This window comes from Lasioglossum baleicum, chromosome 5, assembly GCF_051020765.1.
Source record: "Lasioglossum baleicum chromosome 5, iyLasBale1, whole genome shotgun sequence".
Lineage (NCBI taxonomy): Eukaryota > Metazoa > Arthropoda > Insecta > Hymenoptera > Halictidae > Lasioglossum > Lasioglossum baleicum.
The window spans coordinates 8,803,948-8,818,439 of record NC_134933.1 but is presented as its reverse complement, the minus strand read 5'-3'; the positions used below and the strand labels follow the sequence as shown (position 1 = coordinate 8,818,439).

The following is a 14,492-nucleotide window of genomic DNA, read 5'->3' as shown; positions in this document are numbered from 1 at the left end:
AGACTTCGATCTGCAGCCGCCCTGGGTACAAATCTACTGGATAATAATTTATAGGAGAAAGGCACAAATTTTACCAGCTAAAATCAGCTGATTTCTGCTACTATTATTTAAATTGAAATCATGAAAGCGTTGTCTATATTACGATCTTTCGTTATAATTATCTTAAAAAGAAACATATTTTGCAATTCGTTCTCTCGTTACATACATATACGTTCTGTGCAGACTCTTGAAACGAATGTGCTATTAAATGTCGACATGAAACGTATCAAATTGTCGAATTTTTTCACGAAACTCATTTCGAAATTCATAAATTTACACGTGCCATGGAACGGCGTCAAATTACAAGGTAGATGGTAAGTCAGGTTATTCGAACGAGTCTACAAAGTACCCTGCAACTGCTGCTGCAACAAGGAATTAAATGAGCTCCATGTTCAACAGCTACAAATATAGTACATGCTTGGAGTATATTTATTGCGAATATTATTTCCAAGTTTCCGTTATTATGCCAACGTTTTACCAGAAACATTTCATAATTGAAGTATTAACAGAAAGTACAAGTTGTATGAAGTACAGAAATGAAGTAGCGAAACACGAAGACATTAATTTAAATATCGTTACATTGTTTTTGACATATCGAAATTATTAAAAGAAAGAGTACAGTTTGCTTCGACTTGGTAAATTGTTCTTTCGAATAAAGATCCAATTAGATGTTGGTCAGATAATTATAATGACGTACACTTGATTTGTTTGAATAACATTTTCCAGGTGTAGTGCTTTTGAGACTGTCTGGACGATAAATTTCCAATGTTGAATCGTTTCGAAAGAAGATGTGAAAATTGAGAATTCCGAACCGGTTACAATACTCAGTATACCCGGACGAAGAAAAATCGATGGCAAGGGTTGAATAACGAGGACGTACATACGTAGTTAACGAGCGGGAACGAATCTTGGCGGTCGTAGGTTTCGTTATAATTAAAAGGGGGCCGTTCTTCCACGACTCGCCTCCGGACATTCATTTTGTTTCATTTCACTTTTCTAAAATTTTCTTTTCAACCCCGCGATAATGCTTTTAGAAACATTTTAAAAGCTTCGGAGAAAAGAGGGATGAAAGGGAGTCTCTTTCTTCGACGATTTACATATTTTGTCCAGTTTTCTCTTATTCCATCGTTAATGCACATATACGTGTAATTTATTCATGGAATAAACTGATAATCGCCTTTCCAACGTTAATTCCCTCATTATGCGAGAAAGAACGTGTAATATTTTTTTTTTTGCTGAATGGACCGAAGATATTAAATCCAACAGAGACTCTTCTGCCAGAGTAGCAGCATTAACTCTCCTATTGTGTTCACCTGATTGCATTTGTATCCGGCTTCTATGTAATTATAGTCGAAGCGAAAGGTTAATTGGAAAATTCATTAATCTGTAATTGCGTCGCGACGCACGGGGGAAAAATTTGTATAAAATTTGTTTGGTAGCTTATGTGGAGCGATTAATGGAAAATTTAATGTCAAAGGAAAACCGTGCGAGAATTTATGTTATTTTGTTGGTGTAATGAGTATCAACAAATCGCTTGCATATTAAAATTTATAGTCCATTCATCCACACTTCATTTAACCAGAAAATGACTATTTAAAACAGACGAAAAGCTAATGTAAAATCTACTTGCATAACTAGATTCCGAATTAAAACATTACTTCGTATCTATTTTTCTAGCACCAATAAATGCCCAGAAATTCACCATTTAAATATTTTTCAAAGACATTTCTAGTAAATTCGTGCATATTTCATTTAAGCAGAAAATTATTCTTTGAAGAAACGAGCCCCAATAAATTCCCAGAAATTCACCTTTTCAATACGAACAAATTCTTAAATATTTTTTTAGACATTTCTAGTAAATTCATGCACATTTCATTTAACCAGAAAGTGATTATTTCAAACAAACGAAGAGCTTATGTGAAATCTACTTGCATAACTAGATTCCTGATTCAAACATTACTTTGTATCTATTTTTCTAGCTCCAATAAATTCCCGGAAATTCACCATTTCAATACGAACAAATTCTTAGATACTTTTCAAAGAGCTAGTGACTGTGAAAGTTTCATTACAAGTGGCAAAACCTCTAGAAGGTAAAGGTTAAAGTAGGATTTCACTTACTTAGCGCTCTACTTTAGCGCTCCGTTGTAAGATGAATTTTTTAACAGCTACTCGGGAGGTTTAAAGCAAGTACACCTGAGTTCCCAGCGACTCTGTTATACATACTTCCACGAAGTTGACAATTTTTCCGCACAACCAAGGTAGCTGTCGAGCAGCTTGGAATGCGATTCACGGTTTCTTATCGCGTACGAAAAGTTCAGGGTGGAGGAAAAAGTCACCGGCGGGTCTTCCCTCCAATGACCCAAAAGGGTGAGTTCGGTCGTTGACGCGCGGCTACCGTTACCCCCAACCCGTCGCTTCTCAGGAAGCGTGGGTGCGTGTGCACTCGCCACCGAAAATCGACGATCGATCGGGAATAAGAACAAATTTCCACTGTTGCTACATGTACATACGTGCAATTGTCGCGGTGGCGAGAATCAACGAATCAAAAGGAGTGCAAAAGCTTTCCGATGAATTTTTCGGGTGAAGCTTTCCGATGAGTCTTTGGTGAAAGCTTTTTGGTGAAGCCTTTTGATGCATATTTTTAATGAGGTCTTTTAATGGAGTTGTTTTGAATAACCGTCCTCGTAGGTGCGTGTGCACCCGCCACCGAAAATCGACGATCGATCAGGAATAATGTATGAATCAACAAATCAAAAAGAATGTAATTGTTCTCCACCCCCATCGGGACTGATAATTCCGAATACTTCAAACTGTTTCGCACTACTTCAGAACGCGTCATAATGTGGTGAAGCTTTCCGATGAATCTTTGGTGGAAGCTTTTTGGTGAACATTTTTAATGGAGCCTTTTAATGGAGTTGTTTTGGAAAACCGTCGTAGTAGGCGCGTGTGCACTGTTGCTACAAATTATATGTGTTCAATCGAAAATATATAGTGAACAAATCAAAAAGAATACAATTTTTCTCCATCCCCATCGAAACTGACGAGGACGGTTTTTCAAAACAAGTCCATTAAAAATCCCTATTAAAAATGTCTATTAAGAGGCTTCACCGAGAAGCTTTATCCAAAAAGCTGCATCAAGAAGCTTCACCACATTATGACACACTCTGAATCCGTGCGACGCAGTGTGAAGCAATATGAAGCACTACGGAGCAGTGTGAAGTATTGTGAAGAGTGTTGTACAAGCATTGCAAAGTGTGTGTGTTGGGAACTCCTACTCTGCGCTGGGCACGGTTGGGGCCCCTCAAACGCTTGCTCCCCCCACCAACATTCGTCGTGTACGCTAGGTGTATCGTGTCGTCGTTACCCCACCGTAATGGCGCTTACTGGAAGGGGACAGCGAGCGCTACGGTGGGTACGGGTCTCAATTGAGACAAATATATGCCCAGCACTGCCCCACATCTGTGATAGGCAAGTTTGGGGTCCAAAGGCCAAGAACAGGAATGGCGCTAGCCGGAACTATAACATGATTTAGGAGTAATGCAAAAAGCCGGGCCCTAAATTATGCTCTCTCGGGCACGATAGGACAGAAAGGAAAGGGCCAAGGTCCTAGACGTGTGGTTTTCATAATGGGTGTTGGGGACACTGACCACCTGGGTTCCCCGAGTCCCACACTACCTCTTCTGGGTGTACGTAAATATATTTTTCCCACGTCTTTAAAGAAAAAAAAAGGCAAGGTTGGGTCCCGTCAAACGCTTGCTTCCTCCACCAATATTTCTTCCGTGTAGAGAGCACCTCCGGTGGGGATGGATTTGTCTGAATTGAGACAAACGTGCCCAGCACTGCCCTACGTGTTCCCATAGACGGGTGGATGCTCTCATAGCCCTGTCTTCTCGACCAAGGTCGTCTTTGACGGTACACGAGCCGATTAACCGCAACTCACACGACAGGTGTAAGCACCTTGACCCACGATACGGGGCTACCCACTAACCAGCACGATGGTCTAACCTCATCAATCAGTGGCAGAGCAGTGCAGAGCAAATCAGATACCCTCATCCTACGGTGCTTGAAAACGACGGAGACTAGGCACCGACCACTCGTGGTGCTCGTCCACTTTACCCAGCAACTACTACCCGTGCTACCATTTAGGCTACCATTTAGATTTTCCCATCGTCAGGTCCACTGGCCACACTTCCAGTTAAGTTATCTTGAATTCTTGGCTCCGATAGATCGGCTCAAGTAGTTCGGACTCGCCGACCTATACCACTGCACAGCGTATGCCTCGCGAGATGTATCGCAGTAATGGGGCGGAAATTTCAATTAGGTCGTTTGTCCTGCACTTATGCAGAATCGGAGGTGCATGAAATATACTGGTTCCCCAGTGGTAAATAGTAAATAATCTATTTTGTCTCTCTCTCTCTCTCTCTCTCTCTAGTTGCATTTTAGCCATTAATAATAATTGATAAAATCAATCATGTATAATATACATTTTCTGAATTTCTTTTTATACTTGCTCTAATAATTTTGTACAGGAAATAAAATATCAAATACTACAATTAATAATTAATGTCTAGCTATCGTATATTGTACCACATTGCGAGCGATAGAATTAAGGAGAACTCGTAAGATATATTTCGAATTATTTCATTTGTTTAATAAAATATATTTCGCTGTATTCTCTTCATTTGTTTAATGGAGGTTTAAATTCAAGATGAGTTTTAAGTTTGAAATAAATCGCATGGGTTAGCAATTCCATGTAGCCAACTGCGGGATATATCTTGAGTTTTCCTCAATTCTATCTATAGTAATATACGATAGTTCGATATTAATTATTAATTATAGTATTTGATATTTTATTTCCCGTACAACATTTTATTAGAGCAAGTATAAAAAGAAATTCAGAAAATGTATATTATACATGATTGATTTGATCAATTATTATTAATGGCTGAACCACCAGACGTGACACATTTCTATCGCTATTTAGTACTAATTTTCAAACGGTGAACTATCTATTTTTTATTGTTTGTTTGATTCTCTAGTCCCCAGGTAATTTGAATCTTATCAGTCCTCAGACATCGAATAGCGAATCATCTATTTCATTGTTCGAGTAAAGTTCTCAACGAAAATTTCGGAAATTATTCAAAGAAACAAGTAGCATCGCGGAAAGTAATACGGGAAGAATGTGAGAGTAGGGACCGGGAATAATGTGAACTTGCACATCACATGTGAATGGAAAGGTAGAAACGGGTGGAAACCAGACGAGGATTTACTTAAAATGATTTGACTGCGTGAGAAACTTGCATAACAGGCGAACAACTCCCGAACATCTCGCCAACTGTACAAGTTAAGTCATAACTGTACCGAATGCACTCGGCTAGGCGAGCTATTCTCTTTTTTATTTTATATAAATCCGTGCAACTGCATCTGCTTTCGCCTAAAAATTTTTTTCCACGGGAGAAAGTAGAACACGCGATGAGATAATGGCTTAAAATGCACCTCGTCTCCTCCTTTAGAAGGATGTTCCTTCCCGTCAAAGTGTTCGAGCATCGGACCAACGAGACGACTTATAAAATCAGGTCAGAAATAATAGTTGCCGCTGGAATAGCAATCGAATGTCTTCTCATTCGTCATTTGTAGACCGTGCAAATTTTTATGCAGTTGTCGATACACTATGTGGAAGAGTAAGTGTAATAACAATTATATATATATATACCCCCAGGACATTTTTCATTTATTTTTATCATATCCGTCTCCGGGGAATCTTTTCATCTAAATTTTAATTTCGTGCACCTTGACATTTGCATGAATTTCGCCAGTTTCTGTATTCTCTGGATACTATGTTTAGTTCTACCAAAACCAGTCAAAATGACTGGTCTTCAACAAATATGTAATAATAGAATATTTTTATATTTATTGATTGATTACTATCTTACAAAAGGAATATAGGGCCGAATATGTCTTTGAAAATATTATGTAATCTTCCAGCTTTAGACCCTCCTTTTAGTTTTCCCAGCTGGATCTTGCATACTTTCATTTTCGTCTTCAGAACTTAAGGCACACAAACACGTCTTCTTTTACGTAAATTCAAAATGTTTTTTAATTCACTTTCCGTGGACTCCTGAACATTTTCCTTGTCTCTATAATCTCATTTTTACTATTTATCCTATTATTACTATTCAGCCTCCCTAAACGTAACATTTACCCTATTTATTACTATTATCACTGTAAAGTTCAATTTCATTTTCTTCTGATTTACTTTCTTCGTGCTCATACAATTCCCCATCCTCGATATCAGAGTATTAAATTGGTATATTGTTCACTTTTCGCAATAATTCAGAGATTTTCAATCGTTTTGCCATTGTTAGGGGTAGTAAAATATTGTTATATAAAAAAGAATTAGTTTCTATTCCAACGGCTATGGTATACAAAATGACCGCGTGAAACAACATCGATAACATATTACGTTACATCGCAGCTATGTTTGTGTTTATGTTGTGGCGCCAAAATCAGACGTTGCGCAAAACATCAATAAATCTATCGAAATATCTAATTAATGATTTCGGGTTCGGTAAACAAATTATTGAATACTTTTCCACTTAGAGAAGTACCAGTCAAAACGATTGGTATTGGTATAAGTAGCCATGATACAAAATTATTTTGATTCTGATTAAATTGAACAGGAATAAAATTCATTATATCACTCCTTTAGTTATCGCTGTAAAAGTCATTACTTCATTGCGGGAAGAAAATGTAACATGAAGTAAGAATTTAAAAATGAAATTGTAAAACCAGTCATTTTGTCTGGTCTGGTAGTTCCAGTGTTAACAAATACGTCTAACTTGTAGAAATATGGTTAACTCGTGCAACGATAATTATACAATGCAGTGCTGCCGTCCAATGTTCCCACTCCATTGAAATTGTGATCTGGGCGATCGTATATCATTTTTCGAAAAAGTCAGACGCGCAAATCGCTGCACAGTATTATACCTGTCTGCTAGATACAATGTACGAGCGCATATTAATACTTGCTCTACTGAGAGAATGCATTTTTCGGTACATAAATTTGTCATCATATATCAGCTACACGCACTGTAATTCTCAGCATTCGCAAGTGTCAGTGTGCGCTACACACAAAGGATTTTCTAGTATGCTTCACAAATGTTTTATACCATGCAAAAATAGAAGACAACGGATTTATGAAAACGAACGGGTCCGTCGGATATTTCGACGTATCTGATTCATACTAATCTTTTTTTTTCTGTACGAACACTGGAAAAATCATCATTTTCGTTGAAGTAAAATGTAGTCTGTGCTCTCCAAAGAATTTACATAATCTTACAAGTTGAACGATTTCGATTCAGAATAAAGTTATAATTAATTCGCTAAGAGAACCGTGACGATTAATTTATGCGTTTAACCCCTTGCCCTGCAATATCGTGTCAGACTCGTGATGAAGCTTCCGAACAGAGTCTAATTAATATGTATGTTATTAATTTCCTTTAATTCTGTTTTGGTTTTGTTAATGTATAGTCATTGGAGAACATGTAAGGAATACAATAGATATGTTTTCTCCATTTTTAGGAAATTGCGAACTACGAAAAAGGTTCTAATCACCAAAATCGTAAAATAAATCATAGGGCAAGAGGTTAATTTAAATTTGCTTGACAAAGCAAGTTCGATTGCAATTTTTTTGAAAAAATTCCTTTTCACATCCCGTTGTAAACTAATTGCTCTAGCTTCCCAAAACAGTTCAAATCGTATACTACAATATTAAAAAGGTTATCGTGTTTTTTAGAGCGTCCGAATTAATTCGTTTCACTGTAGTTCTGTGTGCCAGAGTAAGCCAGTTAGATCGACGATTGTTTTCTGCATTATGTAGTGTGACGCGGGAAAATTTGAGCCATGGCAACCGAACACCCTAAATACAGAACTCTAAGCCCCATGCCCGCATGAATTTGAATTGATAACATAATTATAGGGAGCAGTGGTCATTACTGTGCCAATACGATCAGTGGATGGTGGTTCGCTTCTACCTTGTTATCCTTCACGTATTGCCAACTAGCTCGGTATTATACTCGTGGCGGTGATACAATTATAGTGGGCTCGCTAAGTGTGATTATGGTGACAGAATGCTGTATGCTTTCACGAACTGACCAACGGCTATCTTGTCTACCCCGAAACTTCTTGTCAAATTTTTCATTTCGAAGATCTTCACACTTTCTTCGACACGATAAGCTAACGTGACAACCGTAACAAGGCAAGAAACTATGATTGTTGTGATTCATTTAAACATTTTCAGAGACCCAGAAAAACAGAACGTTTTGCATACGTACATATAATTTTCTTATTTTCTGATAAACAAATCGATGATATTCATTGAATATGTGTCCCTTAGAACAGATAACACTTATAGAGATGTTCATTCAACATTTTTGGAATGTACCTAAATGTGTTCTCGAGTCCTAGAAATAGACATAACAGTTTAGAACAAGTTTGCATAGGATACTCAGGAGTGGGACATTTCGCACCCCCGCAAGAAAAGTACACACCTCAAACATGCATCATTCGAGAAAAATCAACTTAAAGAATATTATAAAACTTATATTGAAATGGTTTAAGTATGATTAGTTAAGTATGATAAATTGCGAGATAGAGATGTGACGCTTTTCGTGCATGTTGGGGCACTTCATACATATTTTTCAATGACATAACCTCAAAATTGCCATTTCTTGACTTGTGTCACTTTTCTTGCGGGGGAGCGATTTGATACATGCTCGCGAATCAAACTTAATTTCACCAATCTGTCATTTAAACATTTTCAGAGACCCAGAAAAGCAAAACTTTTTGGAATCATATAATTTTCTTATTTTATATTCGTTGAATATGTGTCAATGAATTGAAATGTTCATTCAACATTTTTGGAATGTACCTAAATATGTTCTCGAGTCCTAGAAATAGACAGAACACTGTAGAACAAGTTTGCATAGGATACTCAGGAGTGGGAAACTTGCTGTATGCTCGTGAATCAAACTTAATTTCACCAATCTGTGTATGTACATACAACCCCTTTCCTGTATCAAGCTTAGCTAGCCTAACTCCCTTCATAACAGGATCACCTATGCCCCGATCCACCTCAACTAGTTCGGTCGCTTTGATCATGGTTTTTGTTTTGGTCGGTCAGCAACTTTTTTGCCCGAAGGTAACCAACCAACCAACCAAACCATTAATTTGATCTGTCCAATTTTACGTGCAGCGGTTGGACCAAGTAATGAAAACTGTAGTTACACTATTTCAAAGGCTACATGATTATAGTCTACTTCGTTTCAAACCATGTATGCTTTTTCCAAAACAGAACGGAATTGTGAAATTCCTAGCATGTGTAGAAAATCAAATTGAAATAATTGCTGGACTGCAGAATTTTGCAAAATGAACATCGCCTGCATGATACACGAGAAACGGGAATGAACAGGAAATTGCTTTTGTTTCCAAATAATTTTTAACAAAGGGGACTACGAGCGTCCGAATAAATTCTATTTGAAGAGTTGAAAATATTGAATAGAGAAGAAAAGGTATGAGAAAAAATTGGTGATCCTAAACAATGCTTTTATCTAACAGAAGTTTTCTCGAGAAGTTTTCGGAAGCACGGTTCCAAGAGTGCTTCGTGTTTTCGGATTGGCGCAGAACCACTGGTTTAGATAATCTCTCGAATCGTATTTCTCTCGCGTATTCTCAATCTCTCGCGCTCTCCGCGGCAAAACATAAACTGCAGCAGAATTGCACACCGTTCCACACACCTGGTTTCGGTGCATTTAAATTAAAAACTTTACGAAAATATTTGAATGGGTAAGATCGCTGAAGTTTCCACAGTATACGACCGTAGCAGCGAGCGGACGAACAGTTCTCAACCCTTCACAGTTATAACATTTTACAAAGTGCCTCTTATAAAACGTGAAGAGAAACGCATACGCTCTGCCCGAAATTACCATAAAGCCATCTGATTTTTTGTGAAATCTTGTAATCATGTCATAGTAATGAGAAGCTGATGCACGATAGCATTTTAGGATTAATAAAAGCAACCATTTACATGATTAGATTCATAGATATATCATTATAATAGCATTTACAGAAGAAATTGAGACTGACAATTTCATTTTTCAGCATGATAACGCCTCAATTCATGCATCAAGACAAACAAAGGAATGGTTAAACAACAAACAAGCGTCCGGCGCAGCTCGGTTCTCTTTTATACAAGATAAAATATGAGGATTTTGACCTGGCCAGCTTGTTCGCCAGATTTAAACGCAATTGAGAATCTTTGGGGAATACTTGCAAGAAAAGTATATGGCAATTGTAAACAGAACAACTCTGTTTCTGAGTTATGAGAAGCAGAAACTCTTCGTACTTTGATTTCATCAATGCCTAATCGAATTGTCGACGTTATTCGAAGAAATGGCAATTAGGCCAAGTATTAATTTGTAAATATAGAAGAAATTTTCGATAATCTTCATGTTATCTACTTAAAAAACGTGTGGATTTATGGAAATTTCGCAGTTCGTTTTTTGTTAAACTACATATAATTTTACGTTTTTCTGATAAATAATGTATCTATGAATGTAATCATGTAATTGGTTTCTTTTATTAATCCTAAAATGCTATCGTGCATCAGCATCTCATTACTACGACATAATTATAAGATTTCACCAAAAAATCAGGTTGCTTTATGGCAATTTCGGGCAGTGTATTATCACAAAAAGTATCATAACATTTTTTATTCAAATACACAGTTGATTCCATCGAGTTACATCGAATCCGATCAAAACCTTTGCAGTTGCAAGTAACGGAAAAGCACGAAATTAATTTGATTTAATTAACTCGGCGCCGATTTAATTGGCTATAACCATTCGATCAATTACTGTAGTTAAAGCTTCCTTAAATTATTATTTATTTACATGACAAATATTATTTAATTAATTGGCAAACATCCGAGTCTGAATAAATCTCTTTTTTTTGCGAGGACCGTAAGGAGAATATCGTTGAAGAGGCCATGCCGATCGATGATACGTTTATAAACGATACTAGATAAGGTTCCGCTATCCTCCCCGAAGTATACTACAATAAATGGACGAAGTTAAGCACAAAAGGCACAAAGATTTTTTGACGTCGCGTCGGGACGTCGCGTCGCTCTATCTTTTCGCATGTGTGGGTCAAGACGGAGTGCAACTATTTACACACGTCCCACGCATACATAAGCAACGTCTTTGTCCTCGACATCGTCTATAGCACATATTCGTGAGCTGAATCTTCACATTCTAAACACTCAATTCCCTTTGTCGATTTAAAGAAGAGAATACACACGGCGGCAATGTCAACGCTTTACTCCTCGAAAAATCTTCCCATTTCGTACATTAATGAAAAGATTTGATGAAAATTCACCATTTTCAAGAACACGACATGCTTGATATAGCAACTTTCAATTCGCAAATGGAAGAGAGTCGACAATTCTGCCCATAATTATGAGAGAAAGTGGTCTAAGTGATATAATTCTTCTATCTTATACATATTTAATTTAATACAATGTTGAAATAACAAGCACTATCTAACGGTTCATTTTTCACAATGTCGTAAAAATTACGTTGAATGAATTTAGTTTGAAATAATGCAATGTGAAACAACTTATAAACTCATTCTTTCAATTTTCATTTAGACCACTTTCACAGTTTCTTTATTTCATAGTTTCTTTATTTCTTGTTTCTAATAATTCTATACAATGTTGAAATAACAAGAACTATCAAATAGAACGACGTAAAAGTAGAAGAAACTTAGCGTGCCGCTGTAAATCGCTGGAGTTGCGAAAGTTTGAAATTCATTTATTCATTTCAAATAGAGAATTCGACGACTAATCTTATTCGGAGATCGTTAGAAAATTTGGCAGAATGGCACACAATACCACGTGACAATTTCGAGGCAGTCAGTTTAATCGGCACTCGTTTCGTCGATCTGGCATTGACCTCATCAGCAGTCTCGAGTCAGCAATCGATGTCGAAGGTTCCTCTTGCATAAATACATCCCACTCCGTATACCGAAGTTCATAGTTTTCAATTTCGGTGCACAATAGAACCATTATTATCGTAACTGGTGGGGAAACGACAGTGTTCGGACAACAGAATTTTCAGATATAATGGTTTCTCCTGTCCTCTAAATTTCGTGTATTTTCGCAGACGAGTAACAAAATTCATCGGCCACGAAATAAAGTGGAACTTGTTCATACTCAATTTTCTGCATAATGTTTAATCTGTGAAATGGAAATACGTATTTCGAAGTATTAACAAAATTCATCGTCCGCAAAATAAAATAAACATCGCGCATAATTTCGTACTGAATTGTTAATCTGCGAGATTGAAATATGTGTTTCGAAGTAGCGCGGTTCCGGTGCACGATTTTTTCATGACGTTTTACGTTTGTTTTCACATTTACGAAACATGTGGAGCACTTTTGAACAATCACGGTGCTAGTTTACGCACTCGCGGCACATAAATATCAGGAAACAATTGCGTCGTGTGCGTTAATTGCCCTGTGCGTTATTTATCTGAGCAGTTCTGGGAATACAAAGGGCATTCATCCCCTTTACCCGAAATCTCTAGGGAGGATATTAATATGCTCTCGTGGATTTCAACGATTAAGCCGGTTTACCATCATATCAATGCTTATTGCACGTAAGAATTCGCGATAAGCAATATACTCTCCACAGAAATAATTCAAATTTCTATTTCGGTCGAATATTAACACCGTTTCTAACAAAGGTGGCGAAAGAGACATCTTCTAAAATTTTCAATAAACATTTATGTGATTATACAGAATAATCTGGCGGTACAACCGAAAAGGGAATAATTCTACATAAAAAAAAAACAAATCGTAATAAGTATACATAAAAACGCGATACAAGCAGGGACCATAACTGTTATAACCAAAAAGATAAAAGTCATAAAATATCAAGTACATATTTCATCGACTAAAATTGTATTGGTTACAAATAAGGATCATAAGTAACCGAAAATATTTTCTCTTGTTGTTAAATGTTATCGATGAGAGAAATTTATTTCGATCGTTCATAACAGTTATCAATGAGAGAAATTTATTTCGATCGCTCACAACAGTTATTAATGAGAGAAGTTCATTTCGATCGCTCACAACAGTTATTAATGAGAGAAGTTCATTTCGATCGCTCATAACAGTTATTGATGAAGGAAAATAATAGTTATTATCAAATAATATTATACAACTTTCAAATAGTAGACAATCAATTATTTCATAAATTGTTTATTCGTAAAGTTAATTGTACAATCAAAATTTAATATGACAAACAAACAGATTTTGTGTTGTTCTTATGATCTGTTGATTCGTCTTGTTGTACGAAACCTTCTCAATGAATTTCACAGGATTGCTCCATCCGAAAAAGAGTAGACAACTCAATAATTAAGTAAGCAACCAAAATGAATTTCCTCATCAATAATTATTATGAGCAAGAGAAAAGAAATTCGAACATCAAATTTTCTCTTATCGATAACTGTTACGAGTGATCGAAATGAACTTCTCTCATCGATAACTGTTATGAGCGATAGAAATGAATTTCTCTCATCGATGCTTTGAGCAATCGACACAGTTTTTCTTCATCGATAACAGTCATCGAGGAGGATCCAATTTTTCGAACACTAATAACTGTTAGTTGTAACCAAAAAGTATAAAAACCGATATTTTTAATCATTCTGTTCTTCGAATATTTTTCTTTATATTTGGTGTACATTATCTTAAATTTCACTAATAATCAACTTTTTATTAATGACTTTTTTATCGTTGAAAATTTTAGAATAACTGTTATTTTTAGTCCCTGGGTACAAGAATAGCGTTCAATTCTTTCGAAGACGAAACATTTTTTTTAAAGATGAATATATATTGAATATATATATTGAATTTATTAAAGATATAAATTGAAGATGAAGTGTGCAAGAAGGTGCGTACTCGGGTACTCGGCAATTTCAACAATTACCTTACTTCTTAATTTTCTAATAGTCTTCTCAGAACCGAAGATCAACAGTCGACGATTGTACAGCGAACATTTTCCGATAGTTCTAGCAGGACCTCGATAAAGTAGATTTAACCCCTTGCTGTATTTTAACGAGTCCGACTCGTGACGAAGATTTTAACAAAGTCCAACAAATCGCACCCCCCGCAAAAAAAGCAACACAAGTCAAAAAATGGTAATTTTGAGGTTATGTCATTGAAAAATATGTATAAGTTTTATAGTATTCTTTCAGTTGACTTTTCTCAAATGCTGCATCTTTGAGTTGTGTCACTTTTCTTGCGGGGGTGCGAAATGTGAAATAAAATTTGATTCGTTTTCTTTTCTCTTCCACGACATTTCTCGAGACAGAGACGTTTTGTAACGTCTGTAACTG

General features: G+C 36.5%; 1 protein-coding gene across 4 annotated transcripts in view; it reads right to left on the bottom strand.

The window, feature by feature from the left end:
* The window catches only part of LOC143208594 (trace amine-associated receptor 8c), a 76,650-nt gene that overhangs the window by 55,627 nt on the left and 6,531 nt on the right, over positions 1-14,492 (bottom strand). Inside the window, exon 1 of one of the 4 annotated variants that reach the window (XM_076423085.1) lies at positions 2,158-4,507. The exons of the other annotated variants lie outside the window; for them this stretch is intronic. The gene's annotated coding sequence lies outside the window, so the exon portion shown is untranslated. Of the gene's footprint in view, positions 1-2,157; positions 4,508-14,492 lie in introns of those variants that run through there. 4 annotated transcript variants of the gene reach the window in all.